The 24,336-nt window shown below is 33.3% G+C and overlaps 2 pseudogenes; both read left to right on the top strand.

The window, feature by feature from the left end:
* Positions 1-1,267: 1,267 nt before the first annotated feature.
* LOC145583836 (uncharacterized) lies at positions 1,268-6,269 on the top strand (annotated as a pseudogene).
* Positions 6,270-6,476: 207 nt separating this feature from the next.
* Positions 6,477-24,336, top strand: part of LOC145583835 (uncharacterized) — a 40,291-nt pseudogene continuing 22,431 nt past the window's right edge.

Genomic DNA, 24,336 nt, shown 5'->3' with positions numbered 1-24,336 from the left:
AGCCCAATCCAACTACACCATTATTGGACCCCTATCATGGACCAAACTAAATTGGATTGGATATTTTCATAAATAGAGTACATTTTCGAAAACAGAAAGAAAGATATTCTTATTAAAACAACCGCATCACAAGACTTTTCACACTTTCACTTCGTTCGATAATCAATGACGTGATAGGTATTCATCACTGGGTTTGGTTTTTGGGGAGACACAATTAGGTGTCTACATATCCTTACTAACACTTCTCCTCTTCATTCCCTTTCATTAAGGGTAAAACTATCTTTTACATTTCAAAATTAATCCCTACACCTTATATCTGCCCCCCCTTGTTACAAAAATAGAGGGATAACTCTATTTTTTTTTATCCCTATCCCTTTCATATGGGATAGAACAATTCCCATTAAACAAACAAGGGATTATAGGATACAAGGGATTATTAATCCCTATCCCACCTACAATCCCTACAAACAAACACCCTCTTAGAGCCCACACCTGAATTAGATTATCTATCTACATATAGTTTACAATAAATACTCAAGTAAACTAACTTAGTTAATACTTATACATATATTATACATTTAACTCCTTTAAAAAAACATGTACAATTATTTATTTTGGTTTAATTCTATTTATCAACATATACGTTCACTCATAAATCTACATTTATTCACAATTACTCTAAAGAAGCCAACACATTAGCCTTAGAAAAAACCACACTTTCGGCCGTGCTCACTAACAACACCACGTTACTTCGCGCGCAACACGCGCGCCTAGCAACCCTAGTCATACAAAGCTTATGATTATATCTTATTACATGTATGTGAAAAGGCAAAGAATCACAAAATAATATTCATTCAATTCTCACAAGCTTATGATAATATTCCACTATATTCTTACTAAATCATTATAATCATACCGTGCAATTTAGATCATTAAATCATATTCTTACCATGCAATTTAACCCCCAAATAATAAGAATATAGTAAGAATCATATGTAACGAATAAAGTGGAATATAATTAATTTGTGATTTGACAAATCATTTTTATGAACAATATTCTTACTATATTCCACAATTAACGAATCACAATATTCCATATAGTTGGTTGATTATTTAATAAAATATAGTGTTGACATAGTTACCACCCTTACCTTCCTTAAATTAATTGACACTATATTTGAGTGTATTTTACATATAAATATACAACTTATCATCCTAATTAATATACAAGAACCAAAAGTTTGTATTTTATATCATTAAATTCTAAATGGCGTACACCATGTTGAATGATATCACCCCTCTTACAGAAAACTGGAAGATCAAAGTTAGGATTGTGAGACTTTGGTATGTTCCAGACTACAATAAACCTGAAAAAACCTGTTTAATTGATTTCGTTTTGGTTGATGAAAAGGTACAATGGTATTTTTATTGTTCCGTAATTTATTCAAACTACTAATGCGTTCTATTTATTTATGCACATAACAATTACTACAATTTTTATCACAGGGATCAAAGATGCAAGCCATTATCAAACAAACACTTATTTAGTGATTTGAAAAACTTATGAATGAAGGCTCAACTTGCATCATTTCTAACTTTGGAGTAGGAAAAAATTATGGAAAGTATAGAGCAACTTGTCATACTTACAAAATCAATTTTTTTTTTATAAGACTTCAATCAAAGATTGCGAAGAAGTTGGACTCTCCTTACACGGATTAGATTTAGTCCCTTTTCACAAAATACTTGAAAAACAGTTAAATGACATTTATTTAGTTACCTTTTAAATGACACGTATTTTGTCCCTTTTAATTTCTGTTTGTTTAAAAATTTAATTTTTAAAAATTAATATATTTTGTGGTGTCTTATAGATGTAATCGGAACGATTACGGGAATAGGTAAGATGATAGATGAGTTGAAAGGTTCTACACCAAATTGCAAGCTGCCACTCGAGATAGAAGATCAAAGTGAGATAATTTATTGTATATAATATATTTGTACAAAAAATTAAATTTTGCTTAAATTTATTGTTTTCTTCAATACTGTTGATAGGAAGAACAAATTGAAAACTACTTTATGGGGCAAGTATGTTGAACAAGTGTCAAATTTTGTAAAAGATGACATTAAAGGACACGTTGTTATCATTATACAATTTGCTATGATTAAGATCTTTAGAAATAATTCTATTTTATTTCAAATTATGTTTTTAAAATTTATATAATTTAATATTGATAATTTTTGTTATTTAGATGAAGTTACTCTACAAAATTCACTTTTTGCAACAAAGATATTACTCAATGAAGACATATCTGAAGTGCGTGATTTTAGGAGCAAGTATAACAAATCACTAAGTTAATTATTATTAAATACGTGTATATTGCCAATTAATAACTAACATATATCTAACTAATATTTTTTTTTACTGGTGTTAGCATTATCCGTGGAGATGATTCTCATTCACAAAATATAACTCAGTTGCCAAGTCAAATATCACATTTTTTGTCCGATGAATTTTTGATAATGTCTTAATGCAAGCAATTGGACGAGATATATTAGACTAATAAAGTAAGTTAATTTGATATTTATGTGTGTATATAAATAATTAAATATTAACAAAATTTATAGAATTTTGTTCTGAATAAAAATAACGCATATATAGTTTAGTTATTTTATAGATAGAATATAATTTAACAAATATTCTACTAGAATGTGTTCTTTTATTAATATATTCTATAAGTTTTTTTTTTTATTAATCCAATCACATAGGTCGTAATAAATACCGGATAATTAAATATTGCAAGATAATATATTCCCTTTGATATGTAATTATAGATTTTTCACCACAATTTTTTTTTTTTTTTTTTAAAAAAGAGATACATCTTTTAAAAAAATCTAATTAATTAATATACTATATGGATTTTACAGGAATGTTATTTTGTGACATTTGCTACCATCGTTGGTACAGAATTTGATACCGCGTGGTACTATAACTCTTGCAAACAATGTAACAAAAAGGTTGATTATGAAGAAGGTGGAAGATATTGGTGCCAGAAATGTGACGCACATGTGAAATCTGCTCCACCAAGGTACTTTTTCAAAATATAGTACATGATTATATAAAATATTTAAATGCTTGATACTTTGCAATATTTACAATTCTATTCATGTAGGTACAAAATGACTGTGACGGTGGAAGATGATAGCGGAACGACAACTTTTGTCATGTTTGATCGTGAAATATTTCAAATTCTTCAAATATCGGCTATGGATTTGAAGGATAAGCTATCAAAGGTATTTAAAAATATGAGTATAACATTTGAGTTTTAATACTCATATTGAACTTTCCAACCCTTCTTTGTCCAACCATTCTAATACAATCTCTTTTTATGCAAGAAGGTAAAAATGATCCATATCCAAAAGAACTTGATTTACTTATGAACAAAAAAATGTTGTTCAAGGTTCAAATTTCAAAGTACAATATCGAAAAGAATTGAGATAAGTTTACAGTCCTCAAAATAAGTGATTATGAGAATTTAATCAAATCCTTTTTGGAAGTCAATAGTAATGTGGAGGTAACTAATGACATTATAAATCTCATCATAAATTATGGTCAATTATGATGCAAAGAAAATTTTTAAATGCATTTTATTAATCTATATTTGTAGGAAGATGATGTCGATGTCCAGTCTTCCAATAAAGCAATAGAAACTTCATCTAAGAAAGAAAAGGTAAACTTTTAATATATAAAAAGTTGATGCATAATTAAGTATATGATTTTTGTTTAAAAATATATAATTGACTATTGTACTAAAAAAATCTTGAAACTTATATTATAAGAATCTACATTTGTGATTTGTGATAATGGGGATCCAAGTGATTTCTTAATCACTCCAACAAAAAGACCTATTGAGAATGTTTTGTCCGTTGAGATCGAAGGCGAATCAAGTTCTGCACAACACTCTACCAATTAAAGGAAAATAGTAGTAAAACAAGAAAAAGAGGACAACTCTAGCGAGGATTGAACTTTGTATGAAAGATAGTTTATGGGGTCAAAGCTTTTAGTATTATTGTTTTGTTTCCAAAGAATAATTGAATTTTATCTTTTAATACAAATTATAATAAGATTCGTGGAATATAACTTTGCCTACTTTTGATTGTAGTAATTTTTACAAAATATTTATTATTTTATTCTTCGTCTAATATTACTTTGCCTATTTTATATTTGAATTGAATAGTAATAAGGATAATTAAATAATACATATGAAAAAATTATTCTCCAAATGTTAATGCAAAAAATAATTCTTTGTTTGAGTTACGTGTAGAATATATAATGAGCTCTATACAAACATAAATATAAAAATCCAAAGTTGACAGCAAACTTAAACATATTTAGGCATTATATATTTCCTCAAAAAAAAAAAAAAAAAAAAAAAAATAAAATAAAATAAAGGCATTATATATACATTTGTGTATTGATGTACACAAGATTCCATTAATCCCATAGAGTGAGTTCTGCACAGTACTCCTTTACCAAAAAATAAATAAATAAAATTTCATGATCAACTTAGGTAGTAATGAAAAGATATACAACAACCTAACTATTTATTTCCTAACTATTTAATTTATTTAATGAAATCCAATATATTCATAGAATCATAGCCATCATAGAGTAAAAAAAATCCATTAAATTCAAGTTTTTTTTTTAAATAAAAGTAAATAAAAAAAAATTCAAATGATCTTTTATACATAGTACAATAATCGATCATCATATAGAGTAGGTTCATTTTAGTGCATCTTGCAGCTTATGACAAAGAATGTAGATAATGAAATATACACTTGGCAAGGAAATAAGAATATATTTAGGCATATGCATAGTAAATAGGCTGTCAAAATGATTTTCTTGATTCCAATATATCTAAAATATATGATTAGTTGATTAAATGACCAACTTAGGTATGTATGAAAAGATATACAACAACCTAACTATTTACTTCGTATAATAAAATTCAATATATTCACAGGGTAGAAAAAAGATCTTATATAATTATTTGGTCGACTAAATTATGAGAAAGAACCGGTAGCAAAAAAGTAGTTATGGAAAACATAATGGAATAGACACATGAAAAGCAAATAACAGTATATTTAGGTATAGTATACGAAGTATAAGATTAAAATAGTTTGGTATTTCCTTATATGACAATTTTATTTCATTCTATAATGATAAGCATAAAATATTTTATAAGTAATACTACTTTGATACATGGTAAGTTAATTATATCATATTGAAAAAAAAACCTTCTAAAAGATTTTTTTTTTAATTGATTTTGGTCCAAAGGTATTGAAATTCATAAGTTGCATGGGGTAGAACTATACTTATTGCATACAATTTTAATGTTTTATTTCTACTTTTGATGTCATACGCAAACAACTTCATATTAATATAAAGTACGTCACATTAACAAATGAGTTCACCGTATAAAGCTTAATTTGTTATATACTACCTCCGTTTCACATTTTTTGCAACTTTTGCCAATAATGTCCCCTACACATTTTTTGCAAATTTTCAAAATTTTCCATTTTAAGTAAAGTTTTTTTAAATGAAATTACTAAAACACCCTTACTAAAATTTTTATAAACTGAATTAGTAATTTAAAACAAAACTTAATAAAATACTAACCTAACTTAATGAATCTAATTATTTACCCCAAATCTAATTCATTCCCCCTACCTAACCAACTCAATTCATTCACCATCAAATTTTTCCAGATCCAATTCAAACAACCCAATTCTTGAAGTTCTTTTTCAATTCTCTACTACAGTTTCTTTCTCAATCCTTTAAGCTAACCCCTTATCTCTCTACCCCACGAAGACAACCAGGGGTGATGCCGTGACAGAGATCTTCTCTTGGAGAGCGACGGAAAGTTCGCATATTATGGTGGTTGTTGTTGAACCACTAATTTTGAACAAATTTAGGGCGAAAGTCGGTGGTTATTTCGATGAGGGTTGGTGGTCGGTGGGTGGCTAAGGGTAAGTGATTTGGGTTAGTGTGGGGGCGTTAGAGGGTGGTTGTGTGGTGGTTTTGGGGTTAGTTTTTAGGTGGTATGGTTGCAGCGGGGTGGGTAGATGGTTTCGGGTTTGTGTAGGTGTATGGTGGCTACGGGATGGGTTTTAAGTTTTGGGTTTGGTGGTGTGTGGGTTTGTGGGGTTTGGCGGTGTTCGCGAGGCTGGTGTTGGCGAGTGGTACTGGGTGGTGGCGTGGTGTTGTGAAGTAGTGGTGCGTCAAGGTGGTGGCTGGTGTTATGGAGGGTGGTGAATTGTCTATACCCAATTTCTCTCTCTTTCCTTAATTACATGCCCATACCTTTCCTTAATCTCAATTTCTCATTTTTGCCTAGGAGTCCGTGTCGACTCTAAAGTTGCAAAAAATGTGAAATGGAGGTAGTAAATAAATTGTCCACATATTGTCGACAAATTTATGCATGGATCCAAATTTTGCACGACTTGCAAGGCTGAAGAGAAAAGCGATAATCACAAGGAAGCGTAGAAATCGTGATAGTGAAAATCATGGTAATTTCTAATTTACAGATAGAATAAAACTACTCTCTCTATGGTTGGGTAAATTTAACTAAACATGAAAAATATATTTTACAGGTGATATAGAGAAAACAAAGGATAAAGACGTGCAATCAATTCAAAGGAACCCATTAGGCGACATTTCAAATGGTCGGGTCACTCCTACATTTAAATTTAGCTACAATACAATAGCTAGCATGTATAAATTACCTTTAAACTTTTTTTTTTTATTGATTTTTGTGGGCGAGGGAATGAGATGGATAGAATAAAGCACTGATATACAAAACAAGAAAGTAATAAAGCACAACTACATCATAATATACATGCATATACATTTAAATTTTTTAATTAAAAGTAGCATTCTTACAATTACTTGGTTTATAATTAATTGATCTTGAAAATTGTGATACTTAATACAATGTATTAAATTAAAGTAAGATCTCATAAGTTGAAGTCATGCAATTTGTAATTTCCATCATTGTTGCAAATATGATTATAATTTTTTTTTTTGTTTTGTTTTTTTTTTTTTTTTTTTTTTTTTTTTTTTTTTTTTTTTTTTTTGTAAAAAACCACCATTCAAAGAACTTTTTGATTCTTAGTATTTTAATGTAATCTGTTTGCCATATTAATTTTGGATGATTTTTTTAAATCAAGTGCACTTTGTTCTAACCAATTTCGGAGAATCCATACTTCCAATCTATGTGATGCGGCTCAACTTAGAAGAAAAAGTACTACTTTGATGCCCAGAAAAAAAGTAATTCAAAATGGAAGAATCATAATGTCAAGAGACAACAACGTTCCAAACTTGGTAACAATATCAGGGGTAGTACTAATTTTTGTATTGTTATTGGTGTTGATTAAAATGTACGTAGTATATTCTAAATGAAATGAATGTGTCTATTCAAATACAGGTGAGGGTAGCTCTGCTTTGCCCTTAGAGGAAAATTGTACTATGAATGATGACACTGCAGTTAACCAAGGTATTATATAACAAAATGTAATAATTATTATTATAATTAAATAACGTTTTAAGTAATGCAGCAACCTCCTATATAGGTGAGAGTAGCTCTGTTTTTCCCTTAGAAGAAAATCCCAATATCAATGACGACACTGCAGATAGCGAAGGAATTATATAACAATGATTATCATTATTATTGATTAAAGTTTTAAGTAATTCAACAACCTCATATTTTAATATTTATGATTTTTTGTGTTTAGGTGAAAATGATATCTCAGCTAACTCATTGAAAGGTAATGTGCTTCTCCTTACAATTTATTTTCCTAACATGTATTTGTAATCAACTAACGTGGTTGTATCATAAAACAGAATACTGGGATATAGGAGATCAAATATATACTTGTAGATTTTGTGGTGCGATGTTGCGGTATGAGGAAAGACTAGAGAAGAAGCGGAATTAAAAAAATCCAAAGTTTTCGTTATGTTGTATGCAAGGGAAAGTGCAACTGCCTTTGCTAAAGGAACCACCACCGCCACTTAATAGATTTTTGAAGAATAATGATGCTAAAAGTAAGCATTTTCAAGAGAATATAAGAGGTTACAACATGTTGTACGCATTTACGTCAATGGGAGGAAAGATTGACACGACAATTAACCAAGGTCGATGACCTTATGTCTTCAAATTACACGGTCAAAACTATCATAGAATTGGAAGTTTGTTACCAAATTCTGGATCATCTCCAAAATTTGCTCAACTTTACATATATGACATAGAAAATGAGGTTGCAAATAGAAAGTGTGCCATGAGGTATTTTTATAAGTTTCTTTCATTTTTTTTCATAAACTATTAAATTTAATCAACTCATACATCACTTATTAAAGACTAAGTTAACATTTTTTTATGGCCACTCAAGAAATTTTGATTATTTCGAAGATGCAATTATTGATGGTCTCAAAACAATGCTTGATCTACACAACCCTATTGCTAAAGCTTTTAGAATGGCAAGAGATCGATTTAATTCTAACGATTCTCAAAATGTCAAACTAAAACTTATCGGCAAACGAAAGACTGATGGGAGGACATACTGTAATACCCCGTATTTTTGAAATGTATTTCTAATTAATTAATTAATTAATTAATTAGTATTCTCTTAAAAAGGGGTTAATAATTTATTTTACTATTTGAATTTTGGAGCCGAAATGATATTTGAATTTTAGCGCCAAAAGTATTTTAAAAACTCAATTATTATTTTTGGATTTTGGATAAGATTTATTACCCATTTATTTTATTTTAAAAACCGGATTATTTATATATATTTCGGATATTTTAATTAATCAAAATTATATTTTAATTATTTAATTAGGAGGTCCGAATTTCCTAAATAATAAGCTATGATTTTTGGATTTTCTAAGTGTAGAAAATCTGATTTTCGTAGTGAATTTATTTAGTGAATAATTGGTATTTTCTTAATTAGTTATTTTATACACTAAATATTATTTACACAATTATTTTTAATTCCTTAAAATTAGCAAATTAATTCCCTAAATATCTAAAGGGAGGTCCGAAAATATGAGCTTAGGAAAGCTCAAATTTTCGGCCACCATGATGGATTTTTGGGTGATTTATTTGGTAAATTGTATTTTCAATTATCTCCTCAAAATCTCTTATTTTCCTTAATTTTATTTTTCCATCTCACAAAGATTTGATCATCTTATTTTCCTACCTTATTTCATCTTTGATTATTCCCCAATTAATCTCTTCTGCCATATTATTTTCATGACAAGCACACTTTCCTAAATTCTATTATTCTTAATCACCTTAATATCAAAGGTTTCCATATTTCTTTATTCACTTCTCCAAGTAATTCCTTAATTTTTTTTTACCATAATTCTTCCTACATTCTCCTACCATAATTCCCTCATTCATGAGCCTATAAATACCCCTTCATACCTCTCATATTCTTCACACCAAAAACCCAATTCTCTTCTTCTTCTTTTCCCTGAACCTTTTCATATTTTTCTTCTCCTCTTTTTACACAAATCATCATGTTTATCTTTGAATCTAGTAGTTTTCGGGCACTTTTGGTCAGTTTTTGGGGTATTGACGTTTCACAGAAGATTGTTTCTCTCAAAAAATCTTTGAGGTTAGGCTCAAGAATTACCCAATTCGGAGTTATATTGAAGGAGTTATGGCCTCTGCAAGTTTTGTCTATTCTTTCCAACGAAAATTCAATTCTCTTTATTCCTATTCTTTTATCTTCTTCATGGTTAGTTTTCTAAAATACAAATACCTATTTCAAAGCTACAATTTTATATTAAAGTATTATTTTAAAAGAGTTTTATAGTCCATGCACATTAGATTTGAGTTTATGTTGTGATAACCTTATGGTTATGTTATTTGCAAGGTGTATTCATGATTGAACTTTGAAAGTACGAAGTGTTGATTGATATTCGGAATCAAGGTACGTTTAGGTGGCTAGATACCTTTGAAATTGATTGGTTTGAATAACATGTTTTGAATGATTTTATGATGATTGAATTTGATTTGAATTATGATTTATGAAATAAATTATGTTTGGAGGTATTGATTTTAATATTTGTTTTAATAAAAGTATTTTGAACGATTGAGTTTTAAATCGTGTTTTAAATGGTTTGAATTATTTATCATGTTTAAATAAAGAAATTGATTTGAAAAGTTTGTTGAATTAAATCAAAGGGGTTTTCAAAGGAAGAGATTGATTTTGAAAAGTTATTAATATAAGATTTTATTCTCAAGTATTTATTAAAAGGCAGATTTTGAGAGCATGATTGGATAAAAAGGAGTTTTGATTTAACCTATTATGAAGGTTTATTTTATTTACGGAGGAATTATTGAATTATTATTGAATTAAAGCTTTACAAGCATGTTAGTAATCCCACTATGCGAATTTGATTTGATAAGGCCTTGGACTTTGTATGACCGGGTCTTTCCTCAAGAATAGCCTTGTAATATAAGGAGACTAGTTTGGGGGGTGTGCACACTTGGGTGAAGAATTAGATTTAAAAGGAATTGGATTTAAAAGGAATTGGATTTTTAAAGGAATTGGTTTTATTAATTATTTTGATTGTTGAATCATTGGAATTGATTTTGGAATAATGAGTTTGGAATTATTAGAATAATTATTGGAATTGATTTTGAAAGCATGTTTGCAAATAAATTGAGTTTACATTATCTTGCACTTATCGTACTTAGCATATTTTGCTAATCCGTATTTCCTATTTGTTTTGGTTCGCCCTGTTTACCGTAATGGTAAGCAGTGTTGACTATTTTCAGGTGGAGTCATGAATGAGCATATGGGAGTCCCGGGATTTGCTTCACCTAGTTTAGGAATGTTGGTCTCGTCTTTATTTTGAGTACTCATAACAATGTTACTATTTTTATAAGTATTAATAAAAGAAAGTTAAGTTTCCGCTACAAGTTTTGTTATTGAGTTAAGTATCTTGAGTAGCCTTGCGTAATCACGCGGCGGTAACACTCCTAAGTCTATCTCTATGGTATAATTATACGTATTATACTAGTATTTCCGTAGAGGGAGATTTGGGGGTGTTACAAAGTGGTATCAGATTTTCCGGTCCTAAAAAGATTAAAATTTGGAATAAATTAAAAATTGTGGGTAGACTTAAGAGGGCATATAGGATAAAGTTTCGCATTTGTGTGTGAAGGTCAAAAGCATTAATTTTAAATAAAAACTATTTTCATATTTGTGGAAAGATGAGTGAGAAAAGGATGCTCGGGTTCTCTACGGAGGCCTATAATGGGTACGACTCTCTGTCTAGGAAAGGCTCGCCTCAATGTCGTAGGTAACTTTCCTGGGAGACGCGGGCTCGACCGTCCTATATCATGACTCAAATACATTATTATTATTTTCGAAAACAAAAAGAATTGAAACTATTGAAACTTGAGTTGTGTAATTATGTGTGCATTAGAGTTGGTGTTAAAACACCTTAGAGTATGGTCATAAGGTCCGAATTTTTGTTTAAGTTATTACCCATGGTTGGGTGATCTTGAGTATGCTTGGTTTATTATTGAGTTATGAATTGCTTAGTGCAAAGGGAAATTATGAGTTGAGTTGCTTATGTGAAATACCATTGAATTGATAATTTAAATGATTGATGATATGAGGAATAAATTATTTGATTTGTATTATTTGAAAGGTGATGGGAGGTTCAAAAATTATGATGTTTTGATGCTCATAGTTGAGTCATCTTAGTTTATACTTGTTGATTTATACGTATTACTTCATACACAAGGAATTCATTGAGTTTTGATTTGAATAGCTTATGTGGAATAACATTAATGTGTTTATTGAATTAATTTATTTATATGTTTAAATATATATTGGATGAAGTAAAGAATTAGGTTCTTTAATATTTATTACTTGAAAGGTGAAGGGATTAGCAACCTTGACTCGATTCAAAAGTGATTTGTACTACCTTAAACATGACTATATATGAACCTAAAAGGAGAGTTGTGGAACCACCAAAGTTGGGGAGAACTAAACCTTGAAAGAATTTGACCAACTTCATTACTTGAACTTCCAACTACCCTTTTATCTAACCAAGACTTTGCAAAGAGTTTGTTTCCTCCATTGATTCATACCACCTTTTGACAGGCATAAGAATTATCATTCTCCTTCTTCTACTCCATGTTATGAGACTCCTACCTCATATAGACGTCCAAGCCCAAAAGCCAATTTTCACATTACAAAAGGCCCAAAGTTCATGATGTTTCATATTCATGTAAAAGATAACCAAGCCTAAAGAATCATCCACCTTCTTCGATCCAAAGGTCCAATGCTATTTCTTCTAACCCAATTTGTGGATTTGCTAGCCCACACTATAGCCAAATTCAAAGCTCAAGCCATACTCCAAAATACAGTGATTACAACCCAGTTTACCTAACTTAAAATCCTACTACACTTGGCCCAATTATTAAAGCTTATTGAGTGAATGGTAAGGCAAACTATGATGATCCAGATTATGATCTTTCCAATAAAGACTTTGACTATGAGAATTCTGATTAAGTGGTTAAATTACTTTTATATGTTTTCAATAAATGTCTTAAGTGAAGTGATTATTGTTCGATTTTTCAATATTTTGGAATGCATTAAGTGTTTTCATGGTGTATTCCTTTTAATTTTCAAGAATGGTATGAATAACCAGGGATTATGTCTTCAAGAATGAGAAATAAGCGATCTGGTTCCAAAGTAGGCAAGGTCCTTAGAAAGTTAACCCATAACACTGAAAACATCACGAAAGTGGTGAACAAGGGAAACCGAAACTCTAAACTTGACTATTACAGTGAAGTCTTTAAGAGAATTGCTGCAGCAAAACCACTTGTTTACTTGGGAAAGGAAGACCCAACCAGTCTTGAAAACTGGATTAAGGAGTTTAAAGAGCTGTTTGATGCCATCAATTGCCCAAGTGAGTTGAGGGTGAACAATGGTGTTTATTACATGAGGGAGGAAGCTGGCTTATGGTGGGCTCAAAGAAAGGATGAGTTGTTTAAAAGACCAAACTTTGGATGGGATGAGTTTAAGGAAGCCTTGAAGGAGAAGTTTTACCCTTCCTACCTAAGAAGGTAGAAGCGTATGGAGTTTACCAACCTGAGAATGGGGAACATGACTATCAGTGAGTACTATAACAAGTTCATTGAGTTGATGAGATTTTTACCTGAAGTTGTCCCAACTGAAGCCATCAAAGCTCAGAGATTTGAGCAAGGTGTAACCTTGACCCTCCAAGGGAAGCTAGGGGGAGTTACTTTTGAGACCCTAGATGAAGTTTATGGCCGTACAACCCACCTGTACGGAATCAAGGGAAGGGAGTTTGAGAGCCTAGGGGGAGAGAAAAGAAAGAGTTCCGAGTCTCACGGAGGTGAAACACAAGCCAAATGGGAATTTTCAAGGGATTGGAGGTTTTAATGGAAGAAAGGGGAATAAAGGGAACTTTGGGAAGGGAAATGATGGACAAGAAACCAATGTCAAAATAAAACTTCTCGGCAAAAGAAAGACTGATGGGAGGACATACAACCTCCCAAGTGCATCTGAAGTGGCAGCTCTCATTGTGGGAGATATTGGATGTTCGGCAGATAGGGATATTATTGTTGAAAGACAATCAAGAATGCTACAACGAATTAATGAGCTTCATCCTTCTTACCTTGCTATGCAGTACCCGTTGTTATTTCCATATAGTGAGGATGGATATAGAGGTGATATTCCGTTGAGGGACACCGATGGAAATTCTATGAGGAAACGACAACGATTAAATATTAGAGAGTATTTTGCATTTAGGATTCCAGACAGGTTACATGAAGCTGCAACATTGTTGATGTCAAGAAAGTTATTTCAACAATTTTTAGTTGATGCGTATACAATGATAGAGGCAGAACGACTAAATTACATTCGAACACATCAGAAGCAATTAAGGTCAGAATTATACAAGAACCTTGTTGATGCTGTAATGAGAGGAGACACAGATCCATCCTCCATTGGAGAACGGGTAGTTTTACCTTCATCATTTACAGCAGGACTTAGGTACATGATGCAAAATTATCAAGAGGCCATGGCCATATGTAAGTGTTATGGATACCTAGATTTATTTATCACATCCACTTGTAATCCGAAATGGCCAGAAATCAATAGATTTGTCCAAAAGAGGGGACTCAAATCAGAGGATAGACTTGACATCCTATGCCGAGTTTTCAAGATGAAACTAGATCGATTAATACATGATCTCAAAGATAAAAGAATGTTTGGGAGAGTTAATGCTTGTAAGTTTGTAATGCTATTATATTATGTCATTTACATGCTATAAGATTTTCGAATATTGATATTGTATCATAAACATATTTGATTATCAGCTAAATGACATAAGTTTATTTCTTTCAGTGGTTTACACAATAGAGTTTCAAAAGCGTGGATTGCCTCATGCTCATATCCTTCTATTTTTGCATCTCGATGATAAGATTTCAACCGCAAAGGATATTGATAGAGTTATATCTGCTAAAATTCCAGATCCAATAGAGAGCCCTAAATTATATGAAATTCTTGGGGATAGTATGATGCATGGTTCTTGTGGTGCGATGAAAAAAAATTCTCCATGCATTAAAGAGGAGAAATGCTCGAAACATTTCCCTAAGAATTTCACTGAAAGCACAAGATTTGATGAAGAAGGGTACCCAATGTACAAAAGAAGGGACGACGGCAAATTTATTGAAAAGAACAGAGTCAAACTGGATAACAGATTTGTTGTTCCCTATAACCTGACATGATAGGCGTGTCGCGTACCTAGCAAAAATAAACCTAACTAGACCACTACTATGTAGACGAGCAAGCAAGGGTCGGATACCAAGAGACTATGGTTTAACTAATTAAATAGACTCAAGTAACTACTAAGCAAGTAACCAAATCAAATAAGGAAGAATTAATAACTAATTAGCAAGGAAAAGCGATTAAACTAAATAATATGATAAATCAAATACTAAATACATCCAAGATCAAGCATCACCACGAATACAATTAATGCAATAGTCGTTTTACCCCTAACATATAATTCAATTGATTAAAGAAGAAAAGTAATCCCTGAATAGTACCAATGATCTCTCCCGAGTTATCAATGGCTTCTCTAATCACAATCAAGCCTACTTCCGTGGAATCATGTAAATTAAAGACTTTGAGCACATTACTCTAACTTCCTAGTCATCCATTCAACTATACCTGTGATGAAGTTCAAACCCTTAATTGATTTATTCAAACCCGTCAAAACCCAACTCCCGTTGCGATTAAAACAATGGATTAACAACAAAACCAATTATCCCTAATCTAGTATTGGGATGAGCACAATCAATTAAGCATATCAATTACAATTATCATTAGAGAATTTAAAGAATTAAATCATGCATCAATCATATTCGGGTTTCGCTAGATCTTAGAATAAGGAAACTACTCACGCATATTAACGAAAGCAAAAACAATATTCAATGAAGAAAACATGATTAATAAACAAATAAAAGTAAAAAAAGAAGTAAAGATGAATACCAATTACTTGAATGAAGAATAGTACCAATTGTTGATGAACAAAGATCAAAACTTGAAAGTGCAATTTAATCTAGATCTAGAGAGAATATTAGGGTTCTAATGAAGGTTTAAAAGCTGCAAGATAATAACTAAGTGTGTTTTAGTTGGGTTTACAAAGGTTATTTATAACCCATAAAATAAGAAATCCCGAAAAAATAGGAAAACGAGGTCTTCGACACATTGCCTGGGCAGCCAGGGCAATGATGCCCGGTCGGGCGTGAGAAGCATTCTCACACCTTGCGCCTCTTCTAAAGCCTCCAATCTTCGTACTTCGTTTGCCCGGTCTGCCATGGCAATGATGCCCGGTCGGACGCGCAAGACATACTCCGATTGCTGTCCTTTGAAGCTCATAACAACACAATTCATCTCCGCCCTGGCTGCCAGGGCAATGCTGCCCTGCTAGGGCGATGGGAGGAAGATACTTTGTATTAATACTTTGCTAATCTCTTCTCCTTCCTTCGCCCTGGCCACCAGGGCAATGTTGCCCTGCCAGGGAGGACACTTGAAAATGCTCCTCCATCTTAATAAGCTCTCGTGGTTATCCAAAATAGGTCCAAATTATCCGAAAATCTTCATGTACCTACAAAAATCAATTAAATAGACCAAGCCACACTAGAGAAGAGAATGTTAGTGAGAAATAGCTCCGTAGAGCTCAAAAACCATACGAAAATAGCTATAAAATGAGGGTAAAATATGGTATAACACGTGTACATCAAATTCCCCCAAGCTAACTTCTTGCTTGCCCTCAAGCAAGACAATCAACGACAATTAACAACCAAATAAACATGCTTCACCCCATAATACATTTGAAAATACCAAACTCAAAATCAAAATTGGACACACAAGCATCTCAGCCAACCAATCACCTCATTCAGACTATCAATCAACCTGAATGGCCATCAAACAGAGTCAACCATGCACACATAAGGAATCGATGACTAGAATATCTCACTTAGTGGTCACTCCGCACGATTTTATGTGGCGAGCTAAAAATGAGCCCGATCCCTCTCCATCCCCACTAATAATGATAAACCCCCTTTATCTCACAACACTCGCGTGTTTAAAGGGTTATAATGCCGCTCAACCTAGTCAAAAGTCGACTCGAAATGTGACATATACTCCATCATTTTGACAAAAGACTCGTTTCATATGAACACAATACTATACACGAAGGTCGAAAGATCTTTTTTTCAAGCTTGTAATGTAGGCCGGGTGAAAAATAGGTAGGAAAAATTTGGAAAATGTAGGCAAATATAGTCCCTCAGGAAAGCCATCAAAAATGAACACTACAAATCAAAATCCCATCGAACTAATTCACAAGAATACACGCTCCAAAAATAAATAGAATTATGAGAAACTTCCACCTTATTCACCCTACATAACAATTCATTACAATATTCTTATTTTCGAAGCTCTTTTGTTTATCTTTCAAGAAGCTGAAAACTTTTTTTTTCTTCTCTTTTCTCTCTCTCTTTTTTTTTTTTTTTTTTTTTTTTTTTTTTTTTTTTTTTTTTTTATAAATTCCTATAAGAGCTTCAACAATAGGTTGTATAGAAAATAAATCAAGAACCTTCAAACTTTTCTTCTCCAAAATTCACATAAAGCTCAATATCATCACAAACCAGAGAGAACACCAAGATAGATGGCTCCCCCAAGCTAGACTTGGGATAAGTTACTAACTGGGGTCGATAGGTTAATTTTGTGACTTAGATGAAGAATATGGACAAGGCTACAACATGGGTGAGCAAGAAGGGGACAAACGTTTCTAAATTCATCTTAAGGCTACCTAACGAACATGGCCTTCGTCCTCCTCATCGTGCATGTGCAATGTACCATGACACACTACTAAAAGTCTCAAGTCAAAACTAAGATCAATGTCACACCAGGAACTAACACACATGAATGAATAATAAAGGCTCAAGCCTCACAGCTAACACAGTAAAGCTACAGATTCATACACAGTTGAGCAAAGTTGACTTCCATTAGGTCAAGACAATCCAAAATCAGATCATGATCATTTAATCCGTATTGCAAGTCTTTCAATCAAAATCAAGCCAAAAACCTTTTAATCATCAAGAATAGGGGCACAAAGAAGTAGTTTACTAGCTGTTCATCGTCATGATTCACTTTTTTTTTCATTTTTTTTCAAGCAATAAAACTAAACTACTCAAAGCAATTAAATCTATTTACCAAGACATAAGAGAAAAAGAGAACATACCAAAGCAAAAGCTATATACATCCTCCCCCAAGCTACACTCGGCAATGACCTCATTGCAACGAGGGGTAGGTAGAGCGCTACTCAAGAACCTCAGTCAAGGTCCTCGTCATCGTCAACATCATCATCAGCTGCTCCATTTGCACCTGCAGAGTTCCCTTCATCGGGGATGACATACCAAGAAGGGTGTTGACCGTCCCTTGAAATGTGACCTTGCCTGCATAAATAGTCATAAATAGGATACATACATAGGCGAAAGTCAGTCTCTATGGTCTGAATACGAGAGGATAAGCCCTGATGGGATAGCTCAAGACCACGGATACCGGCCATAATGGTGTCATGATCGGAGGGGGCGGAAGAAGAAGAAGCTCCCGCATCTGATCGCCTAGAGTAGGTAAAGTTGGTCATAACTGGGGCAATAGGAGGGAGTGGCTGACCCGGGATCTCCAAGAGATAGGAAGGCTGGTTAGGGTGAATCCTAGCAAGCTCGGGTGCAGGTAAAAGATAGAACGGGAGGTTTTACCTATAAGCCATCGAATAGTACTCGACTCTATGGAAATCCAACCCGTAGAGATGAAATATTGTTGATCTAGAAAGATAGGACCTACTACGGGTTGTTTGCTTGCTTCAACAAAACCCTCCTTGACCGCCAAATGAGTCACAGACCAGCAAGAATTATAGGGATTTGAGTGCGCTCACCATTGGCCTTGAGGGTGGTGAAAGTGCAACTTTGTTTCCTAAGGTGAAGGGCGAAAAGGTGGGCTATGTTCATGGTGATTTTCATGTTCGGGGGGTTGTGATTTTAAGTGACTACCCAAAATTGCAACCTCATATACTCTCACATTATGAGGCTCTATCCTCCCAAAAATAGTCCACCCTGTACTACGGGTCCAAAACCTAAGGGCAGGTTGGTGAATTTTGCTAGCAGAGGCATGTTGCCAAGAATCTAATTGTTCTCCTGTCAAGGCTAGCCAAAGATTCCCTGAAATTAATTGGTCCGGTTGAGCTTATAATCCTTGTGATGGCAACCCAAATTTCCTAGCAAACCCATCCAAGGTGAGTCTATGAGACTTGTTTAACAATCTATAGGAGACATAAGTTACCAACCTATTCCTCCCCTTTTCAATTTCAAAAGAACTCAAAAATTCAAGAGTAAGATCTTCATAAGTATTATGAACCATGTTGAATAGTTGATTCATACCAAGTTTTGAAAATAAAAGCTTACATTCATCATTAATTCCTAACTTACCAAGAAAAGCATGATCAATAAAACGGGTAGGAATTACCTTTCGATGCATAAGCTCCAAAAATCTAACCTTTTGATTTGGAAATTGCCGCACAAACTTGATATGAGGGAATTCCGGCACACTCTTGAGATCCAAGGCCGGTTCTTGAGTTGCAATCCTACTCCTCTTCCTTGTAGCCATTGTTGAACACTCAAGCTTTCTCTCTCTAGAAAAATATGGGTATGGTGGGAAATTGGTAGAAAAGGGATGAAAAGGATGATGGAAAAGAAGTAGATGATGGATAAAGATGTGAAATTGGAGATGAATAATGGTGGTAATTGATGAAAAGAATTGGGGTTGAAGTGGAGTATGAGAAAAAGAAATAAAAGATGAAGAGGGAAAAGGGGGGGGGGGTCGACGGAAGGGGTCGTTTTTTTTTTTTTTTTTTTTTTTGGGGTCGTGCTGCTCGCGCCCGGTAGGGTAGCCTTGCCTAGAGCTGGCAATTTCACCCGAACCCGCGGATAACCGATCCATTCGACCCGAAAATATGGATAAAAACTCGATCAAAGGCGGATTATAAATGGATGACGGATGGATCGGGTGACGGATCGGGTCGGATTCGGGTGGACCTTCATCCAACCCATCACCCGATCCACCCATCCATCCATATATATATATATATATATATATATATATATATATATATATATATATATATATATATATATATATATATATATATATATATATATATAATATTATTTACTACATCTTAACATCTAGAAGTTACTGATAGAATCATAGAATAGAAAATCATTTCTATGAGTTTGTTTCTCTCTCATCTAAAGTTCAAACCCTAGATCTAATTTCCGACTAGCCGCATCTTCAGAGCTACACCATTTCGACGAGTTTCGCTGTCATCAACCGCTCTAATTTCATCGGCAAACTGGTTAGAACACTTTATTATTACTCTTCTCTTTATTTTTCATTATTTTTGTTCATTAGTTAAATAATTCTCATGAATTTTCAGTAAATTAATTTTCGTTTCTTAGTTAAATCAGAAGGAACAAACATTATGTAATTTATAAAACAAGAAATTAAATCAAGAAAAACTTGCAGATCAAAGATGATAAAGTCATACTAATTAATTTCATGTTTTGCAAGTGGTTTAGGTAGTATACTTGTACGAAAAATCTGGAAATTAGATAAGAAAATATCTAGCTTTTGAGTTTTGACTTTAATTATAATTAGAATTTGGGATTGTAATGTATATAAGTTAGGTTTTTTAGAATAATTTGGACATTTGCGTGTGGCAATTTGCCAATTTCATATTCTTATAGTTAGATCTTGTTATAGTTGCATGTAAACTTTAATAATTTATGGTTGTGGAAGCCTTGAGAGGTTTGTTTTGTTAATTAATACTGATCTTTCACTTATATAACAACAGATTTCATGGACATGGAAGAAAGTAGTGTTGCGTCAAAGTCATCAGCTCCTCCTGAGATGGAGATGCCACCGCTATTAGCCTCTACTAAACAAGCGACTATGCCTACTAATGATCAGTCCACACAACAGGATTTTAGTTCACAACATAATTCCATGGATTTACCTCCACGTCAACCTAAAAGGCTCAAATCAGAAGTCTGGAATCATTTTGAGAAGTTGACAATCAATGGTGTAGCAAAAGCAAGATGTCTACATTGTAATAACCTCTTCTCAGGTAATAGTAAAAATGGGACCTCCCATTTAAAAGACCATATTGAGAATAGGTGTGTTAAAAAGCATGTAGTGAAGATCGATGTGCGACAACAATTATTGTCTATTAATCGTAGACATGATTCAACAAGAATAGAAAACCATGTATTTAATCAAGAAGTATCAAGGAAAGAGTTAGCTAATATGGTTATTCTCCATGAGTATCCCTTGTCTATTGTTGAGCATATTGGCTTTAGAAAATTTGTTCATAGTTTGAATCCAACATTCAAGATAATCAGTCGTAATACTCTCAAAAGTGATATTTTGAAGATGTTCACAAGTGAGAAAGCAAACCTAAAAAAATTATTTGATGATCATGTGGGAAAAGTTGCAATTACGACTGATATGTGGACTGCATCAAACCAAAGACAAGGATATATGGCTGTTACATCACACTTCATAGACGACCAATGGAATTTGCGAAACAGAACCTTAAGGTATCCATAATATTACACTCTTTATTATATAATCTATTGCATTTTTTCATATTAGTTGTCTGTTTGTTTATATTTGTGTATTGATTTGTTTTGTTTCATACTAAATTGATTGTGCTTAATTATTTTTATGTCTAGGTTTGTTTATGTTCCTTGCCCACATACTGCCAACATGCTTGCTCAGGTTTTGGTGGATACTCTGAATATGTATAACATAGCTGAAAAAATTTCATCTGTGGTTCTTGATAATTGCACAACAAATGATGCCATGGTTGATATCTTGCATGAGAAATTTGATGTTGACAGTCTTTTATTAGATGGTAAATTTTTACATGTGCGTTGTAGTGCACATATATTGAATCTCATTGTCCAGGATGGGTTAGATGTGATTGGTTATGGTATTGAAAGAATCCGTAATTGTGTTGTTTTTTGGACTTCTACTCCAAGTAGAATCCAAAAATTTGAGGATAAGGCTAGAGCTTCAAAAATTGATTGTTCTAAAAAGTTAGTTCTTGATTGCAAAACAAGATGGAACTCTACTTACTTAATGCTTCAAAGTGCTTTCCCATATAAGAATGTATTTTCAAATCTGAAAACTCAAAATCCCAAGTTCAAGTTTGTAATTCCTACTCAACGTGATTGGGAGTTGGCTGAAAAAATTTGTGATAAGCTGAGGAAGTTTCATAAAGTGACTGAGTTGTTCTCTGGTAGGAAATACCCTACTGCAAACTTATTTTTTCGTCAAGTATGTGAGATTAAGTTGTGCTTGACAAAATGGAAAAATGATGATGATGAACAGGTTATTAGGGACATGGCTGAAAAAATGATTGAAAAGTTTGACAAGTATTGGTCAAACATCAATGGAATCTTGGCTATTGCGGCAATTTTGGACCCTAGAAATAAGCTTGAATGTGTGGAGTTTTACTTTAATGAAATATATGGTGATGGAGCATTTGGTGAAGTTCAAAGGATTAGGGGATTGTTGTATGATTTGTTACAAGAATACCAAGATAAGATGGTGGGGGGAGATTATATGTCTTCTAGTCATGATACCATTTTTGGGAAACGACATGTTGGTGATCCTTTGAATAATAATGGTGATGAAGTTGATGAATGGACTAGGATTAAGAGGTCTAAGAAAAGAAAGGCTAATGTGAGGTGTGAGCTTGATCATTATCTTGAGGATGATGCATTGCCGGAGAGTAATGATTTTGATGTCCTTCATTATTGGAGAATTGATTTGAAGTATCCAACCTTAAGAAAAATTTCCAAGGACATACTAGCCATTCCAGCATCAACCGTGGCTTCAGAGAGTGCTTTTAGCATGGGGGGTAGGGTTGTGAGTCCTCATCGTTCGTGTCTTCATGCTACAACCATGGAGGCACTTATGTGTTTACAAAACTGGATTCTTAATGAGTACTCTGGTAATTCTTACTCTTTTACATACTACATCCACTTAAAATAATTTATTTATTTTAAAATGTTTGATATCATAATTGATAATTTTGTTTATATTAATTTAGATTCTTCATTTGACAATGCACATGCATGTGCTACTATCTTGGATGATGTTGATGTGGGAGACGAAGGAAGTACATCAAGTGAAGTCATTGATATTAACTCGGTAATTTGATCAAACTCGTCTATTTCTTTATTCTTTAACCCCAATTTCTTTTGATTATATCTTATTTATAAATACTTGGTATTATTAATTATGGTATGTAGGACGGAGAGGAAGGACTTTTGATATGAAGATCAATAATTTGTGAAAGCTTGAAGAGTTGAAAAGAAAGACGTGTATTTGGAGCAAGTGTTCAGTACTTGAGATGTACTGTCTTTTTTTTTCATGTACTGTCTTTTTTTTTATGAGGCTTTAGACAAATGTTGTAATTTGTGTGAGACTTTTTAAATTGTATTATGTGGTATTACTATCATTTTCTTTCACTGATGGTGTATTAGACTATTGAAGTATTGATGTTAGTGGACTACTTTTCTAAATCTGATTTTTTTTTTTAAAATTAGAATGCAAATAGAACTTCACCCATTTATCACCCGATCCACCCGATTCATCCGTGGATGATGGATGGATCGGATATGGATGGAGTCTGGAATAGGTGACGGATGGTTCGGGTTATGGATGGGCATAGGCGGATGGATGCGGATGGAGCATAATCCGACCCGTATCCGATCCATTGCCAGCCCTATCCTTGCCCAGGTTGACCGGGCTGTGGGGGTTGGGATTTTCCGAGTTTTTTTTTTGGGTCATGTTGCTCGCGCCCGGTAGGGCAGCCTTTCCCGGGCTGTGGGGGTTGGGATTTTCGAGTTTTTTTTTTTTTTTTTTTTTTTTTTTTTGTGGGTGGCTGTGTGGCGCGCCCGGTAGGGCAGACCTGCCCGGGCAGCCAGAGCGCTGGGGGTTCGACCTCCTTTTTCTCCTTCCTTTGTTTTTTTTTCTTTGCTGTTTCTCGCTCCCGGTAGGGCAGCTTTGCCAGGGTTAACAGGGTAGCGAGAGCTTCTTCTTTATCGCCCAAATTCCTTCACTCTTTACCTACGCAATATTTATTAACGATGAGTATAGCAAGATAAATCACTTAACGTTCTCTAAAAAAAAGACTAAAGAAAGAAAATAAATAAAATAATAATAAAAGAAATTTTTTAAAAAAAAAGACGGGTTGCCTCCCGTAAGCGCTTGTTTATATGGTCATAAGCTCGACCACCTTTTTGCTCAACTTTCTTTTGTCGGATTTGAGAGCGTGATGTCTACTCTCTCATCGATTGGATCACCAACTCGGTAGTGTTTTAATCTCTGGTCATTCACCTTTAAAGTACCACCATTTTTGTTCCACAATTCAATAGTACCATAGGGGTAGACTTTACAAACCTTGAATGGACCCGACCACCTAGAACAAAGCTTATCCGAGAATAGCTTCAATCTTGAGTTGAATAAAAGGACTTGATCTCCTTCCTTAAACTCTCTTCTCACGAGACCCTTATCATGCCACCTTTTTGTTCTTTCCTTGTACAACCTTGAACTCTCATAGGCTTCGAGGCGAAGCTCATCTAGCTC

This window comes from Chenopodium album, chromosome 16 (genome assembly GCF_948465745.1).
Source record: "Chenopodium album chromosome 16, dcCheAlbu1.1, whole genome shotgun sequence".
NCBI classification, from domain to species: Eukaryota; Viridiplantae; Streptophyta; class Magnoliopsida; order Caryophyllales; family Amaranthaceae; genus Chenopodium; species Chenopodium album.
This window is presented reverse-complemented; position numbering and strand designations above follow the sequence as displayed.